Below are 16,170 nucleotides of genomic sequence, written 5' to 3'. Positions count from 1 at the left end.
GAGAAAGGGAGGAAGACAACAGCTTTGGCTCCTTTCCCCGAAGTCACAACCCTGGGGTGACCCACAGTCCTCTCTCACCCTTGGCCAGCACACCGGTCAACGTTGGAGTCTGCCTCTTGAGCATTCCTGCCCCCTCCCGCCTCCACCCCTCCTGCGTCTGAGTTATTTCTCCCGACGTATGACGACTGTCCCAGTTGGCGCCCGCCCCCCCACCACGCCTCCATTCTCCCCGTCCCGTGGGCTGCTGCCAGCAATGGGCTCTCTCCTTACACAACCCTGTCCCCCGCCCGGGCCCCCAGCGATCTCCACTAGAGAGCCCCTGATGCAAACTCCTTCGCCTGACCTTGACTCAGCTTTCCGGATCCTTCTCCCACCTGCCCCCTGTCCGCTCACCCTTTCCCGCCTCAGCCTGGACGTTTCCTTGTCCCGGCTCAGCTTAACACCGCCCACCCGTGAGATGCCTCCTCCAGGTGGAGCCTCTCCGGCCCTCGCTGGTCAGATTGCCCCTCGCCCACTCCAGGTTACCCTCCCCTCTTCTGGTGGGCACCTCCCCGAGGTCTGGTCCAGGGCTGTCGCAGGGCTGAGGACAGTTTGCGGGCTGAGAATTGGCCCACACCCAGCCCAGCCCACTGTGTACAGCAGGCGCTCACACACGTCGTCTCTCTGTCCCCATGGGGGCCACCAGGAGGGCAAAGACGCGTGTCCTCAAGAAGCCCCGTGGTCATATCCGGGGCAGCACCTGCCCCTGGGGAGCCCATCCAGGTGCAGGATGACGTCCTCGTGGGATGGAGGAGTGTCTGGTTGGGGGGCCAGCCTCCTCAGAACGGGTTGGCTGAATGCTGGCCCCCCAGAATGTCAGAAACAGGATTCACTTTCTTTAATAACAAGTAGAAAGAGGAAAAGAGCCCGTGGTCCACCATCCCACAGCCCAGACACCCCTTTCTGATATTGCTTTTAAAGTAATAATTTTCTTTAAAAAAGCCAGTTCGTGGCACCTGTCAAGGGATGGCCGGTTTCCTGAAGTTGGGGGAAGGGGCCGGGAGTGCTCGGGTCGTGGCCCAGAGGCCGGCAAGTGGCCGAAGCGTGCCACAAGAGGGGTCGCAGGACGGATGGAAGCAGCTGGGGTCCTGGCCAAAGGAGGAGTGTCCCCAGAACCCAGGCTGGCGGGGGCGTAGAGGGAGACAGGCAGCCGGCGGGAAGATCGGGGTGCTCGAGGGTGTGCCAGGGAGCCAGGGAGAAGCTAACTCCACGGCCTCTCACTTGATTAGATAGAAGCCAGCTGAGAACAGGCAAGCGGGCGAGCAGGAGAGGTTGGGTGCCGCAGAGAGGCAGGGAGGGGAGGGGCCCAGGAGGAGACCCTTGAGTTGGGCAGAGGGCTCAGGAGGGCATTGACTTTCTCAAGAACGTACTCAAGGTTGTTATGCTATAGATACACTTTTTTTTTTTTTGTTTAATGCGGGCAATAGCAGGAGAACCATTGTGCGATCAGGTTCAGGAGACCGAGAGGCCTGGCCCGGGTCCGGGACGGCTGTGCTGACGCGGAGACGCACGCCAGACAGAGGCCAGTGGCTTTGTCGACCACCGGGGTGACGGCTGGCAGGATGCCAGGGAAGGTGGCCTGGGACAGCCTGCAGTCCTTACTCCGCACCACCTCGACCATGGTGTGCATTGGGTTGGAGGAAGCCAGCCGGAACGACCGGCCCTTGGCTCTTGCCTCATCATCTCGTCGGGTTAGGTCCAAGGTCAGGCCCTGCCGGGCATCAGGCAAGCGGGACGTCTCCTGCAACACGCGATGCTGTTGGGTGACAGAGTGAATAGACTCTCACTTGGTGGCTTTGGGGTAACCGGGAGGGTCTCCGGGATCACCGCCAGCCCCCTCCTGGTGGTCTGCTCCTTGGGGAGAGGCTGCGGGGTTCCGGCTTGGGTCTGGAGCACACTCCGGGCCCAGATGCTGCTGCCGCCTGTGACAGGCATCTCAGCTCAAAGCCGCGTGTGTGGTGGGGCCCCGGGGTCATCCACGGGCTTCCCGAGAGTATGAGGCATCCAGAAGGGGTGAATCACCCCAAACCGATGACCCAGGGCATACAAGGGCCCAACGCCTCCGCACGGCTCCAGCCCCTGGAGCAAAGCGAGCTGATCTCCTGTGAGTGACAAGCTTGTCCCAGGAAGCCGGCCCTGTCCAGGGTCCAGGCAGCCAAGTCCCTGGGGGACAGAATAACCAGGCACTCACCTGCATCCCCTTCCTTAATTTATGAGAAAGCCTTCCCGCCTTTTGGTTGACTCTGTCCTCTCGGCAAGCCTGTACCGCCTGGCTTCACCCTTCCTTGATGGGGTCATGCTCCGTCCATCCACGACATTGTCAAATGACACTGCAGGAAACTGAGGCCCAGAAATGTTAGAGCAACCGTCCAAGGGGCCACAGTCAGGGCAGACCCAAAACAGGTACTTTGTAACTTCTACATTGGGACGCTTTCTGGATAAGACTGCCTCCCGGAAGGGTCCTTAAGGATGGTCGTGGCAAAAAACAAAACCAAAAACCCACAGACACTGAAGCGGAGTCGCCCATTCATGCTTGATACGTGGTGTGTGTGATAAGATTGGAGGGTATCAGAAACCGACTGAAGACGATCTTGGAAGCCAGGGTCAGAAGTTGCAGTTTTTCCCAAGAGCGGTAGGGACTCAGCATCTCTCCAGCACGGGGTGGTCACGAGGGAGAAGCTTGTCCTTGGAGTGGGCGGGACTCCCAGGAGGGCACGCGGCTTGCCTGGGGGCGGAGGACTCGATGGGAAAAGAACCCACAGGCTTTGACCTCTCCAGGTGGTAGAGGTGAGCCCTGAGCCCGGCCTGCGTCCACAACGCCCAGGGCTCCAGGCCGTGAGAGCGGCCCATCTGGGCAGGCAGCTCTGCTTTGCTGTCCCGGGGAAGTCCTATGGGAGATCTAGCCCCAGGTGCCTCCGACCCCACCGTGTCTCCATCTCTGGGGTGCCTCCCTCTGCCGGGATGTCTTCATCTGTCGGGTACTCTGTCCCTGGTGTGCCTCCGTCCGGGGGCAGCCCGCGTCCCCGGAACACACCCGACCATCTTTCCCTTTTCTTCCCTGGATCGAGGAACGACCCTACATGCTGGGTCCAGCCTTGCATGTAGGATCCAGATTAATTGCCTTTGTTACGTTCATGGTGCAAGTGTCCCCTCCAATTCTTTTTCATGCAGCAGATTCCTATGTGTTGCTAAAAATACAAACCCGTGACTCACAGCCTCTGAAGGCAGAAAGGAGAGAGAAGGCTGCATGGCCTTTGTGGCTTTCTGGAGTCGGGCCAGGGGACCAGCGCCAGCGGAAGGCCTGAGAGCAAGCCCAGAGCTTGCACCCAGCGGCACAAGGGCAGAGAGAGAAGGGTCCAGACGGGACTGAGGGGTCCAGATGGGACCCGGGGCTGTGAGCCGGAGGTTGCGTTTTCAGGACGTGACACCACCGTTGAAGCTGGCTCGATCCAGAGCCCCAGCCTGAGCCCAGATGAGCAGCACCGACCCGTTCCCCGCCCTCCTCTCCCGACGCCCCGGCGGTCCTCCAGCCCAGCAGCCCGCCCGGGAGTGCCCCGGGGATGCCCCGTGCCACCCTCCGTGCTCTGTGAGGCTGGCCGGCCTCGCTGGCGTCCAGGACAGACCCTGGGCCAAGAAGCAGTCCCTTGAAGGAATGGGACTGGAATCGGAGACCAGTCAGGCCGCCTCGGCTTCCTCCTCGGCCAGAGGGGGGCATTGGCAGATGGCCCCGAGGCTGACGTGGGATGAAGGAAGCACGAGCGCGCGAGACCGCCCACCCAGAGCCTGGCCAGAGAGAGGCTCGGAGCGTGTCGTCGCGGATTACCCCGCACTGTTGGTGGCCGTGGCCGTGACCCCGCTGTGCTCTCCCACGCGTGGGACCGCGCTCACCCCATCCCCTCCTTCCTGGGCCCCTCAGTCTCTGCGTCACAGACGACTGGCCGAGAAGCAGGCATAAGTCCTCACCCCTGGGAAGCAGCCGCTGAAGAAAAGAAAGCCTTCAAGAGAATTTTCTTGGCAGCCCAGGCCCTCCGATGAATCAGGATTCTTTCCAATTCCCAGCTGGATTCCAGGCGATCTGGCCGGTTCCCTACTCGCTGGAGTGCAGGCGGAGCCAGAGTGGGCCTGTGGAGGACACGGGAGAAAGGAGAGGGAAGCGTGCTCGGAAATCAGGAGCTGACAGGTCCCTGTCCGGCCCCCAAGGAGACCTGTCCGGCTGCGGCCAGAACCGAGAGACTGGGCATCTCTTCCGGTGCATGAGACGCCTCCCCCCGACCTTGCAGAGGCTGCCCCCGCCTTCTCCCTGATGCACCCCCACCCCCAGCACTCAGCCTCCCTGAAAATCACCCACCCGGCTTTGGTCACTGTGCAGCAAGGGACAGGGAAAGGGATTTGGGGTGGGGGAGGACCCTAAGACAACAATGTGATCCAAGATGAATGGCCGCTTGCCCACCTTGGGCCAGTGTCTCTCGGCCCAGCGCCCTGGGACCCTCCAGCCCTGAATGGCCAGAATGAGCGTGTCAGTGGCCCGTTCGGAGCCAGCTGCCAGGGCTGCGCCCACGCCTGCCCCCTCTTTGTTCTCCTCTGTGTTCAGCATCCGCAGAGAGCAGGACAACCGGGATGCCCGGTCCCCGGGACTCTTAGTCATGGTGGGGACCTAACGACCCACTGCTCCACCGGGCCTCCAATGCGCTGGAAGATGCTGGAAGGCAGCTGTCAGCAGCAAACCACATGAAACCGTGAACCGGTCCTGCTAGACATCTGGTCACATACCCTTGGTCCCCCCCGACCAACGCCACTACATGTGTACCTCCTTGAGGAGCGCTGGGCACAGCTGCCCTCATCCGTAGGCAGCCAAGCCCCCTGGTGGGGGTGGGGGAGGGAAGGGTCAGGAAAAGCCCGTAATTAACCCTTTGAGTGCAAAAGGTTCTCTCCAGTTGGAGACTGATTGAACCAAAAACAGGTGGGTCCTACCAGAAGATTAATTCCCACACTGACCGCCCCTGGTTTAACTCTGAGTTAAGTGGGACTTTTTTTTTTATTATTATGATAGTGGACCTTTAGAAATTTTAAAAAAGATTTTATTTATTTATTTGACACAAAGAGACAAACAGCAAGAGTGGAAACACAAGCAGGGGGAGTGGCAGAGGGAGAAGCAGGCTTCCCACTGAGCAGAGAGCCGGATGATGCGGGGCTCCATCCCAGGACCCCTAGATCATGACCTGTACCGAAGGCAGAGGCTTAACGACTGAGCCACCCAGCGCCCCGGACCGTTAGAATTTTACTTTTATTGTGCCGTCTGCCAAAACAGGCTCCTTCTTCATGCCCTTCTGAGTCAGATCGTTGTAAAAACGGCCCCGACTCGCTCGAGACTGCCTGCATCTGTGCTCTCGAGTAGCCCCTCCGTGGCCGACTCCGAGTGCAGCCGTGTGACCGGCTCGTCCGCGAGGAGAGCCCAGGCTGGGGAAGAGCGTGCACTCTTGGGAACCCTGAGACCTGGGCAGAGGGAGACCCAGGCTTGCCTCCTGGAGGCCGGGAGCCTGCGTGGGTCATCTCAGCCTGGACCCTAAGACCAGCCAGTCTGCCACCCGCCAGAATGGGAGTGAGACCACCCCCTGCTGCCCCGTGCCCTGGCCCAGCCACCGTACAGATCAGCCAGACCTGCCCAGAGGAGACCTGCCCCACAAATCCACAGAAAACCAGAAAATGATCAATGCAGTTTTCAGTCACCGGACGTGGGGGTCGTTTATTCATGGTGTACGCCCCGACCTCCAGCCCACCACGCGCTGCCGAAGGGCAAAGACTTGTGTTGTGTGGCTGTGTATTCCCAGGCCTGCGACAGCACGCCGTACAGAAGACCCTGAATAGAATGGTTTGCATGGAACGGGCACATGCACACGCTTCTCCCGCATCCCCTATGAACTGTAGACACATGCGCGTCAACATCCCTTCTGGAGGTTTCCCGCGGAAAATGTTCGTTGTACCTACAGCACTGGGCAGCCCCGGTCAGTGGCCTCGGACGGGGTCACTGTGAGTCCCGATCAGGACGCCCCCCCACCCCAGCAGGCGCTTTAGCACCACAGGGGCACTGAAGGTGAAGAACCATCACACCGTCCGGGCCAGCTGGGCCATGGTGCCTGCCGGAGGGTCCCGGGAGGTGGCGAAGGGGGCTCACAGGACAACAGAGACCAGGACACCCCTCGATGTCCCTTCCAGGAGAAGAATTTGTGGGGTCCCAGGCCATCTGCAGGGACTGTCCCCTCACTGTTTCACCCTACTTCGGGGTGACTGGAGTTTCTCACTGCGGCCCGAACCGCTCCTCTACAATCCGTGCTGGGGTCGAAGCCGGAGATTCAGCGGCTCTCCTCCCCTCCCCCTGTATCCACCGGGCTCCTCACTCACGCACCTCTGCACGAAACACATTCAAGAGCATCGCAGAGCATGCAGGGTCCGATGTCAGGTTTTCTGTCGGAAGCAACAGCCTGAGCTGTGTGGGACGGAGAGGGTGGTTGGGACAGGGGACAGGGGCCTGGTCCCGGGGTCCGGCTCTGCACTCAGCGAGGAGCCTGCTTCAGATTCTCTCCCGCTGTCCTCCAGCTCACCTCCCGCTCTCGGGAACGAGGGAGGGAGGGAGGGAGAGAAGGAAGAAAAGAGAAATGATTTACTTATAAAACAAAAGCTAAAATATGATTTTTCCAAGACAAATAGAGTGAGGGGCGCCTGGGTGTCTCAGTCGGTTAAGCCGCTGCCTTCAGCTCTGGTCGTAATTCCAGGGTCCTAGATCAGGCGCCTGGCTCAGAGGGGAGCCTGCTTCTCTCGGTCTCGGCCCGCCGCTCCCCCTGCTTGTGCTTTCTCTCTCTCTGACAAATAAATAAATAAATACAATCTTAAAAAAAAAATACTAGAGTGAAAGCAAATTTTAGTGCCAAACACACAGTAGGTTGCGAATCATTTTTTAAAGCGTGAAGAACTCTCAGAAGCAGGTTGTGGATTCCTGGCTTTTCTGGCTTTTCTCTAATATACCTAACTGTTTTTCTAACGACAAACTGAATACATAATTATGACAACAAAAATGGGTACAGGCCCTGTTGCCCTCCGGAGAGACCCTCGCCGGGCTTCGTGGGCTCTCCCAGATGCACACATGCACACACACACACACACACACACACTTTGGAACAGACATGATGGTGTCTGCTGAGCCATATACTTGGGAGCTTTTCCCAGATCAAGGGCAAGCTGTGCAAAGCAAGGGCTTGATTCTTCTTTGTGCAGTGACCACTTTTATGAGGCTGGGCCTCTGCGGTGACGGAGAGCCACACGCGGATAAAATCTCACCAGGAATCTCATTATGGGCAGAAGCCAGGAACCTCCCCTTCCGGGGAGCAGCCTCTCCTCTGCCCACCTCCGCAGCAGGGGAGCGTCCCTGGAATTCCCCGTATGGAGGAGGGAGGTGAAGGGAAGCTCACCCCTCTCTGTCTCTCTCTCTCTCCCCACCCCTCTCTCCCCTCACCCGCCGCCCCCACCCCTCCTGATGGGGGAAGGAGAGCGTTTGCGCTCAGGGGCGTTGGGGTCGCACCTGCCTGGCATCCAGCCACACCTCTGCCTCTCTGTGCCACCAGCCACTTATCCCGGGTCAGCCTCCTTTCCCACATCTGTTAAATGGGATTTTTTACATCACAAACCCTCAAAGGTCACTTTCAGAGAATCCCATGGCGGCGCTCAGGAAGGCAGTCTGTCCATTGTCACCGGATGCGTTATAAAGTATGACGTTGTTGAAAATCACGGAGAGAGCGGCAGATGACAGATCCCAGCACCCGCGAACGTCACTCAGGGGTGCTCCAGCACGAAGGCATCTCCGCGGCCTGAGCAACAGGACAGGACAGCGGGAGGCAGGCCCCCGAGGCAGGGCGGCTCTCGGGGAGTGGGTGGCCGGCAGGCGCTCCCCTTCCTGACCCCCTTCCTCCCCGCACAGGAGCTCCGCAGGGCCCAGCACAGCCAGGGCCGGCCCCTCTCCTCCTGCCTCCCCTCCAAACGGTTTCCAGGAAGGGCTCCGTTGCCATGGGAACACATGTCCAATTATTCTACTTGCAGAAAATCACTTATCAGCCAACTTGGTTGGCACACATCCCTTCTACAGAGCAAGAAAACGCCTCTGGGGTTTTTACCTCTCTCACACCCAGAGCTTTGAGTGAAGAAACGGAGAAGCGGGCCGGGAGACTCGGGCTGCGAGAGGGGTTCTTGGGGTCAGAGACGGCAGAGGTGGGGGAGAGACGCAAGTCCCTCAACAAACCACGGGGGTCCCCTCACATCTGCGGATCAAAGGGCCAGTTGGAGCCCCTGAAGGGACTGAGGGAGAGCAGGGCGGGGAAGGAGAGGCGCTTCCGTTCCGCTAAGCCCACACTGAGCCGGGTTCTCCTAGACATCAGGCGTGCAGACGTGTCCAACACCTCTCTGTACCTTCGACGGCGGGCTGCAGCCGGGGAGCTGGGGGGAGAGGGAGGCCAGCGAGCCGGTCAAAGTACCAGTAAGTGATAAGGACAACACCAGGGTATGTTCAGGGTAGCAAGAAGCCACCCAAGGGAAGAGAGAGAATGAACGAAGGTAACTCAGGAGCTGGGTTTTGACATACGTGTAGGAGCTTGCCCAACAGACAAGGGATGAAGGTCGGTGCTCTGGACGGAGGAGACCCTGATTAAGGGGTGGGGTCATGGGTCTGAGAACTACGGGTTTTGGAGCACTGTCCAGTGTAAAACCCCAGTGAGAAAAGGAGGGAGATTATGAGCCTAGAAGCCACGAATGCCCAGCTGGGATCAATTCTCTCTGCATCTCCCTCCTCCCAAGACAAGGACCTCACGGCCGACCTTTGGGACCTTTTGTCATTGGCATCTGTTGGGGACAAGCCCCTGAACTTCCAGCTGCAGGATTGCCAGAGTCTCAGACGTGCCTCACCCACCCCACCCCGACCTCCCAGACCACGCCATGGGCTCTGGGAGAGGCATCCTGGCAGGGAGGAAAATCTTGAACTTTGGGGCTTTGTGGACCTGTGTTTGACAACCCACTTCTTGCAGCTAAGTGATGCTGGACAAGTCTCTCTCCCGGGACAGAAATTTCCTGCCTGTTCTGTAGAGAAAATGACCTATACTGCCCCTTCCCCTGGGACTGCCAGAAGACACCCCCGTAGATAAGCAAGGAATCTGGAAGGGTTGGGTTTCAGTGTCCAAATAGTGGGGATTTGAATACTGGAGGCAGAGCAGGCATCCAAAACAGGACTGAAGTGGGAATCCAGACTAATTGCCCCGGAAAGACACATGGGCAGACACACCTGACCCCAGGTGCACATCCTTCTGCTTCACTTGTTGCCTCCTGGGCCATGACCTTGCCCTATTCTTTTTTTTTTTTTTAAAGATTTTATTTATTTATTTGACAGAGAGAGATCACAAGTAGGCAGAGAGGCAGGCAGAGAGAGAGAGAGGAGGAAGCAGACTCCCTGCCGAGCAGAGAGCCCGATGCGGGACTCGATCCCAGGACCCTGAGATCATGACCTGAGCCGAAGGCAGCGGCTTAACCCACTGAGCCACCCAGGCGCCCAAGACCTTGCCCTATTCTTGACATAATAACATCTGCGACCTGAAGGTCCATGGCTCAGCATGGACCCAGGGCCAGCAGTAGTCCCTGAAGAGAACTAAGCACCCCCCGCTGCCGTGACCCCCAGAAGCAAAATGATGCTAATTCTATGGGCAGGAGACACTCACCAGACCCGAGCGGCACAGGGGCAGAGCCGTGGCACAGGGGACAGAGCCTCGCTGCACACAGGTCCCAGGGTTTGCTTGCAAATCACCCTGTTTTAATAAAGGGAAGGAAAATCTTCCCAAGGGAAAGCAATCATTCATGCTCGTGTTTGTTTTTCGGGGGGGGAAGCTCTCAGCTCCGCAGAGCCATCCCGGCTTCCTCGTGATTTTATCAAAAAGGAGGGCTGTCGTGGGCCCCCGTGAAGTGCACACCGGGCATCGTTTTACTGGGTATCTATTCTGCTCCAAAGAGAATGAATCTCTTCCTCTCTAAAACAATACAAAGGTGGGTAATTAGAGTGGAATCATTAATGGATAATTTTAGAGGGGGTGAGCAGAGTTCATAACATCGTTCTGAATGTATTTGCATTCAGCTGAACTCCTTTTCTCTCTCTTCTGTGACTTTTTTGTTGTAACTGTAATTATTTTAATTGGGATTTTCCCTGATGAAAACAAAGAGCAATGTCTGTGAGAGAATCAGCTTCTGGGGAGCCCATGGGTGCGGGCGGTGCCCCCTTTCCCGAGTCCACGCCCGAGCGCCTGGGGACCCTCAGCCTCTGGGGGCTTCTGCCCTCCGTCTGCAGTAGGAACGGGCACGTGGCTGTGTGCGCGCGCATTTGTGTGTGTGTGTGTGTGTGTGTGTCTGTCAATTTATCCCCTGATCCAAAAGAACAGCGTAATGCACACAAAAAAATGGGACCCATAAGCCAAGAGCTCTGGATTTTTCTTCTGATTCTCTACCCTTCACCGGGCGGTGATTCCGCTCTCTGTGCCTGTTTCCCTGTTTCCCCACTGTACAATGCCAGCGTCTCTCAAGGCCTCAGCTCAGCTGGGCAATGAATGTCCTGCCGGGTTCTCGGTGACTCCGTCAGGGCTGTGATGTGGGTCCGGTGTGTCACAAGGCAGAGCACATCCTGTGTCCCTAACCTCCAAAAGCCACTTTCCAGAAGCTTCCACCATCCATGGCACACAAAGAGGAGGATACTGGCAGGTCCTGCCCTCTGGGTACTTAACATCAAGACGTGAGGGAGCAGCAGAGGGACAGCCGGGCAATGGCTAGTGGGTGACAGAAGAAGGAGGGACCCCTCCCCGCCACGACCTGTGCAGCCCGGAGCTCTGGGTCCTCAGACCCTGTTGGGACAGGAGCCTGTGCCCTGGCGAGTCCCCTCTCCAGGAGGCTCTAGACACTTTGGCCACTTACTTCCAACTCGGCAGTCCTCACCTCCTGCATTCCCAGCCATGGTCTCCATGTTGCTAAATCCGTTTCCCTCGAGGCCTCAGTCCCTGGGCTTCTGCCCCCAGCCCCAGGTTACTCGTGGGCCCCTGATTTTTGGAAGTATCTTTCATTTGATGGATTTTACTCTGAGCTTTCCCTGCTGCCGACTGGCCCTCTCAGCTCTGGTCCTCTGGCAAACCTGCGAGTGTAGGGGCTCAAGGCGGGGTTCCCTCTGAGGCCTGACCTGCCTGGGTGCTTCCCACCCCGCAAGGTGGTCCCGCCTCCCAGGACTTCCCAGGCCAGACGTTTAAAGGGTTCCTTGCAAGGGGGAGTTGAGAGGTATACAGTAGGTGCTCACACAGCTCACACAGTGGTCTGTGGGAGAGGGGGCGCCAAGCCAGGTCCCGGGGACGCGGCCAGAGAGCGGCGAGCTGTGTTATGTACGTGTACGTGTCTTCGCCATCCAGGATTGGGTCTGGAGTCCTGGATGTGCCAGAAGCAGCAAGCAGGGTGTGCGGTGCCTACTCAAGAGAAATGTTTCCTTCCCAGCCCAGCAGAAGGCTGTGCCCCTTCCCCCAGCTCCCTGGGGGCGGCGGGGGAGCTTGGGCCCAGACTGCCTCTCCCCAAGGTCACCACAGGACCTTTGCTTACCATGGCCAGTCCCTGGGAGGGAGCAGTGACTTCACGGAATGAAAACCATGGTCTAGGCCACCCTGTGGCCATCCACAGGGCCAGGTCGGCTGAAATCTCAGGCATGAGTGGGGCCTAGTAGCCCCTGTCTCTGGAAGGACTGGTCCAGACAGCCCACCCTCCCCAGCCCCCCTGCCCGCCTGCCCGGCCCAGCCCCGGCAGGGCAGCTGTCCCAGGAGCCAGGCCCTCCGGCCCCATCCCTGACCACAAACCTTTCCTCCCAGGGGTGCCGAGGGCTCAGGGGAGGAGGCTCCACCCTGAGATTTCATTGTTTTTAACAGAAATGTTAGTTTCTGCCAAAAGGGAAAAATTAAAATGGGAACAGTCTCTTCTCCCCCCTGAGAATTGTTTTCTCTTCATTAAAGCCTCTGGTCTGGCCTGGGCGGCCACCAGTCCTGGGCCAGCAGAGCTCTTTCTCCTCCTTGGCAGAGGAAGCCCTCCCCCTCCCTTCTGGAAAGGCCGAGGGCCCCTCTGTTTGGATCAGAGACAAGGAAAGAGGAGGCAGAGTCAGGAGGATCCATGAGCAGGAGGGGAGAGAAAGAAGGGAGTGCCAGGCGGGGACCCCCCAGACCTCAGAAACCAACCCCCTCCCGCTGAGACCAGCCCCCACGGGACACCCACGTTAGGGTTCCGGTTTTAAAAACCAGTCGGTGAGTTTCGGTAGCTGCCGGGCCCCCGTCATGCAGTGTGTCCCTCTCTCCTGAAGTCGGTTCCCGCCTCCCCGTCCTCGGAGACGTCCCGGATCCCCGCTCCCAGTTCCCCGCTCCCAGTCTGCCACTGCGCTCACCATGAAACCCCGCGGAGTGTGGGCGGTTTATATTCCCTTTCCGGTTTTCCTCTGACTCACACGCTGGGGTGGGGAGAAGGAGAAGCAGCTCTTACAGGGGGGCCCTCCTCTGTCCCCTCCTTGGAAGATGTCGGGGTAACTGGGTGTGCGCTCCTGCTCCCGCGCTCGTGGCAGGATTGTGGCACACCCCGCTGGGGCCCTGCCAGCCGGGTGCTCTGCCCGTCCGTCCCGGCATCTCCAAGCCCTGCTCTCCTCCCCTTGGGAGGTCAGAAGAAGGGGTCGGGCAGGGCCCTGGGCCAACATAAGTTGAAATGATGGTGCCTCCTCACATAAGGAGATCCACCACCTCCCGCCACCTCCAGAGAACCCCGAGGAAGAGTGACAGAGTTTGGCGTGGCTTTACGTGAGGGCGATGGAGAGGACACAGGACCGGAGATGCCCACAGTGGCCTGCCCACCTCCCGGCAGCCTTTCTGTTTCTGGGCTCCCCGACTAACTTCCCAGCACCAGAACCTCTTCTCTGTCTTGGCCACGAGAGCCTCAGAACAGAAGTGCAGGGGAGTTAACCCCTTCCCCCAACCAAAGCAGCCCGTAGTCAAAACCCAACAAGACTTGGTGGGGACCCACTCCGGTCCCCTCGCTCCAGGAGGAGGTGTCCCTGGAGCACGCTGTCTCCCAAGAGCCCCTCATCCCCCACTGCCCTGCTGAGGCTCCTGCAGACTGCTTCCCAGGTAAACCATTCAGACCGAAAAGCTTCAGTCAAGGTCTTCTTCAAAGGGTTCCAAAATAAGATGAGGAAAGACAATGCCATAAGCACCTCTTTCTCTGCCCCCATTCATGCAAGCCGCACAAGTAAGGGAATGGGTCTGTGGTCAGTGCACTCCAAGCCAACAGTGCGATGGGGCTGCCTAAGAAAACTGATACGGCCTCCGGCTCCATTATTAAAGGTATTATTTCCTAAAGGAGGGAGGTGATCATAACCCACTGTCCTCCACACTGGCCTGACCTCCTGGCCTATTACTTAGTTTGGGGGTAGGGGCAGGTGTTTGCACGGAGACTAAACCAAGTTCATGTGAACAAACCAGGAAGGGAAGGGACCTAAACCCAAGCACCTTGAAAAATGGTTAGGACTGCAGAAGACAAACTCGGGGTGAAGCAGGAATTCTGCAGCACTGTGCTGCTCGCAAGAAAACAGACTCGGTCCGTGTGCCCCCTCCCCCCCCCCCGCCAGGACCAAAGTCAGATGAGCAGCAGCGAGCTCCAGAAGTACAGGTTTTCAGTCTCACATACGAGAAAATACAGAAGCTGTCCTGGCCGCTTCACGACGACATCGGCTGTTGTGGAAAAGTACTGAACTCCCCATCCCTCGAGGCATTCAAATACTGGAAAACCAGTGTCAGGGGGTCCCACCAGCCAGTTATAGGCACTGTGGATCACCTAACAGGTTACTGCCTCTGTGAACTGATCTCTGAGAATATTCACTGAACGTTCACCCAGATTGGGAGGCCAAGGGCGACAGGCAGAAAGCAGGGCCCAGGGAGCTGTCCCTCTATTTTTTTCTTAAGTTTATTTATTTGAGAGAGAGAGAGAATGAGCATGAGCAGTGGCAGAGGCAGAGGGAGAAGCAGACTGCCCACTGAGTAGGGAGCCTGATGCGGGGCTCGATCCCATGACCCGAGCCAAAGGCAGACTTCACCGACTGAGCCCACCAGGCACCCAACAGCAGCCCCTCTGTTAAGAGCAGATGACGGGCCCATCCCCCATAGAAGGCAGCTTACCCCCACGTCTATAACTCCTTAAGCTGGCTCTCGGGGGAATCTCGGCCCCCCTCTCCGCGCCCCGACCCCCCAGCAGCTACTCAGAAACCAGCTGTTTGAACAGGAAAGCCTGAGAAGTAGCATGTCTCCCTTCGTGGCGCTCTGGAGCTGGGTCAGATGTCCCCAGGATGGAGCGCCCCTACCAAGCTGGCGGGTCCCCGCCTCGACCGGACGATGTCTCGCCGCTCACCACTCCGCCTGCCTGACCCAGGGAGCTGCCGGAGGTGCCCCTCGTCCCTCCAAGCTGCCCTCCTGTTCTCAGCCTTCTCCCCGGCCGCTCTCCGAGCAAAGCCCTGGGCCCATCTGGTGGCTCGTGCAGGCGGTCAAGCATCCTCAAGGACCCATGGCCCCTCCCCACCCTGAGACCCCCGGGACATTCCTGCCCAGACTCCTGGGACACCAGGAAAGGAAAGCCCAGCCTTCGGTGCTTCCTGCCCCCTGAAACCTGGGCGCTGCTGGCGTCTGGGGTCTGGGCACCGGTGGCTCTCCCCTGTGCCGAGGGAGGGACCTTGCTGGGAAGACCCCTTGCTGCACCAGAGCCCACGGTGACCAGCTCACCTCCTCTGAGCTTGTCCTGACCACTACTCTTGGCTTCTTCAAAGAGAGAGAGGGAGGGTCGTACAGACCCCAGACCAAGGGGAAGTGGAAGTGTGCCCCGCGCCCTGCCCTCTCCTGCCGGCCCCTCCCGCCCTCCTGATGTCCAGAGCTACTCCAGCCCCAAGTTCCCGCCTTGCTCCCCAAGGGGCCACACACCTCCCAGGAGCCCTCTCTGTCCACCCCCATTTCTTCCAGCACATCATGTACTTGGAGGACCCGGGGGAGGCCAGTGCGTGGGTCACGCGGGCCTTGTCCTGTTAACGGCCCAGGGAACACTGTGGGACTTTGAAATGAGGCAAGCGAGGTCACCGGGCGTGCTGTGCAGCTCACCTTCTGGCAGTAACTTCCCCTTTGACCGTCTCGGAGCTGTCGCGTTCTACAAGCTGCGCCGAACTCATGAGAATGCAAACGACCTTGTCCACGAAAGGCAGGTGAGCCGTGTTCCGTGGCCGCCCTGGGGACAGCAGCCGGCTCTGTGTCTCTGTGAAGGCGCTCCTGGGCTCCTCGCCGCCTGCAGGGGTCAGGCCTTTGGGACCCGCTGTGCCACCACACTGGTGTCGCCATAGTCGTGCATTAAAGAAAATCTCAGACACGTGCGTATTTCATATTCGTATGAGAGCCGTGAGCCGACTTCCTCGCCAGTCGGCGCGTCAGCAAGTGTGGACCTGCCAGGGCCGGAAGGCCAGGCTCTGTGGACGAGATCTGAGAACAGTCTTTGCAGGGAGCGGCTGGCGGAGAAAGGAACGTCTGTCCCTGTGTCTCCTGCCCCTCTCCCGGGCCAGCCCCTCCGGTCCTGTTCCAGACACCCCCACCCCCTCTTCTGCGGTGGCTGAGTGACATTTGGGGCCCGGGTGGCACAGGGGGCGGAGTCCCATTTGGGGCCAGGCCTGGGGCCTGCGTGCATCTGGCTGGGTGTCTCAGAGCAATGGAGGGTCCCAGCAGGACCACGGAGGAGCTGGGAAGGCTACTATTCTTGGTTATGGGAGATTACTGGCCTCAGAGGCAAGGTTGGGGGGCGGGGCTCAGCCTTCTCTTGCCCCGCTCTGCAACAGAAATGTTCCGACGGCGGCAGAAGCAGGAGCAGAGGGCGGGCGTCGGCGGGGGTGAGGCCTGGGACCCTCCCGCACCTCAGTGAGACCATCGGACAACACAGGCCGCTTCCCTCGCTGGACTGAACGCAGAGTCCGTGCACCAGCTCACCGCTCCACCCCTCCACGTACGTCCAAGAGAAGGGAAAACG

General features: G+C 59.0%; 1 long non-coding RNA gene across 2 annotated transcripts; it reads right to left on the bottom strand.

The window, feature by feature from the left end:
- Window positions 1-1,421: 1,421 nt before the first annotated feature.
- Window positions 1,422-12,704, bottom strand: LOC106005477. Of its 2 annotated transcripts, XR_006608322.1 has the most exons (4): window positions 9,789-12,511; window positions 6,443-8,520; window positions 2,231-4,161; window positions 1,422-1,795 (listed from the first exon to the last, which is right to left on the bottom strand). It is a non-coding gene; the product is annotated as an uncharacterized LOC106005477 (long non-coding RNA). The 2 variants fall into 2 exon arrangements; XR_001178849.2 differs by lacking the exons at window positions 6,443-8,520; window positions 9,789-12,511 and adding an exon at window positions 12,518-12,704.
- Between the last annotated feature and the right edge of the window lie 3,466 nt (window positions 12,705-16,170).

This window comes from Mustela putorius, unplaced genomic scaffold, assembly GCF_011764305.1.
Source record: "Mustela putorius furo isolate JIRA1106 unplaced genomic scaffold, ASM1176430v1.1 tig00000873_pilon_pilon_pilon, whole genome shotgun sequence".
In the NCBI taxonomy this organism is placed as follows: Eukaryota; Metazoa; Chordata; class Mammalia; order Carnivora; family Mustelidae; genus Mustela; species Mustela putorius.
This window is presented reverse-complemented; position numbering and strand designations above follow the sequence as displayed.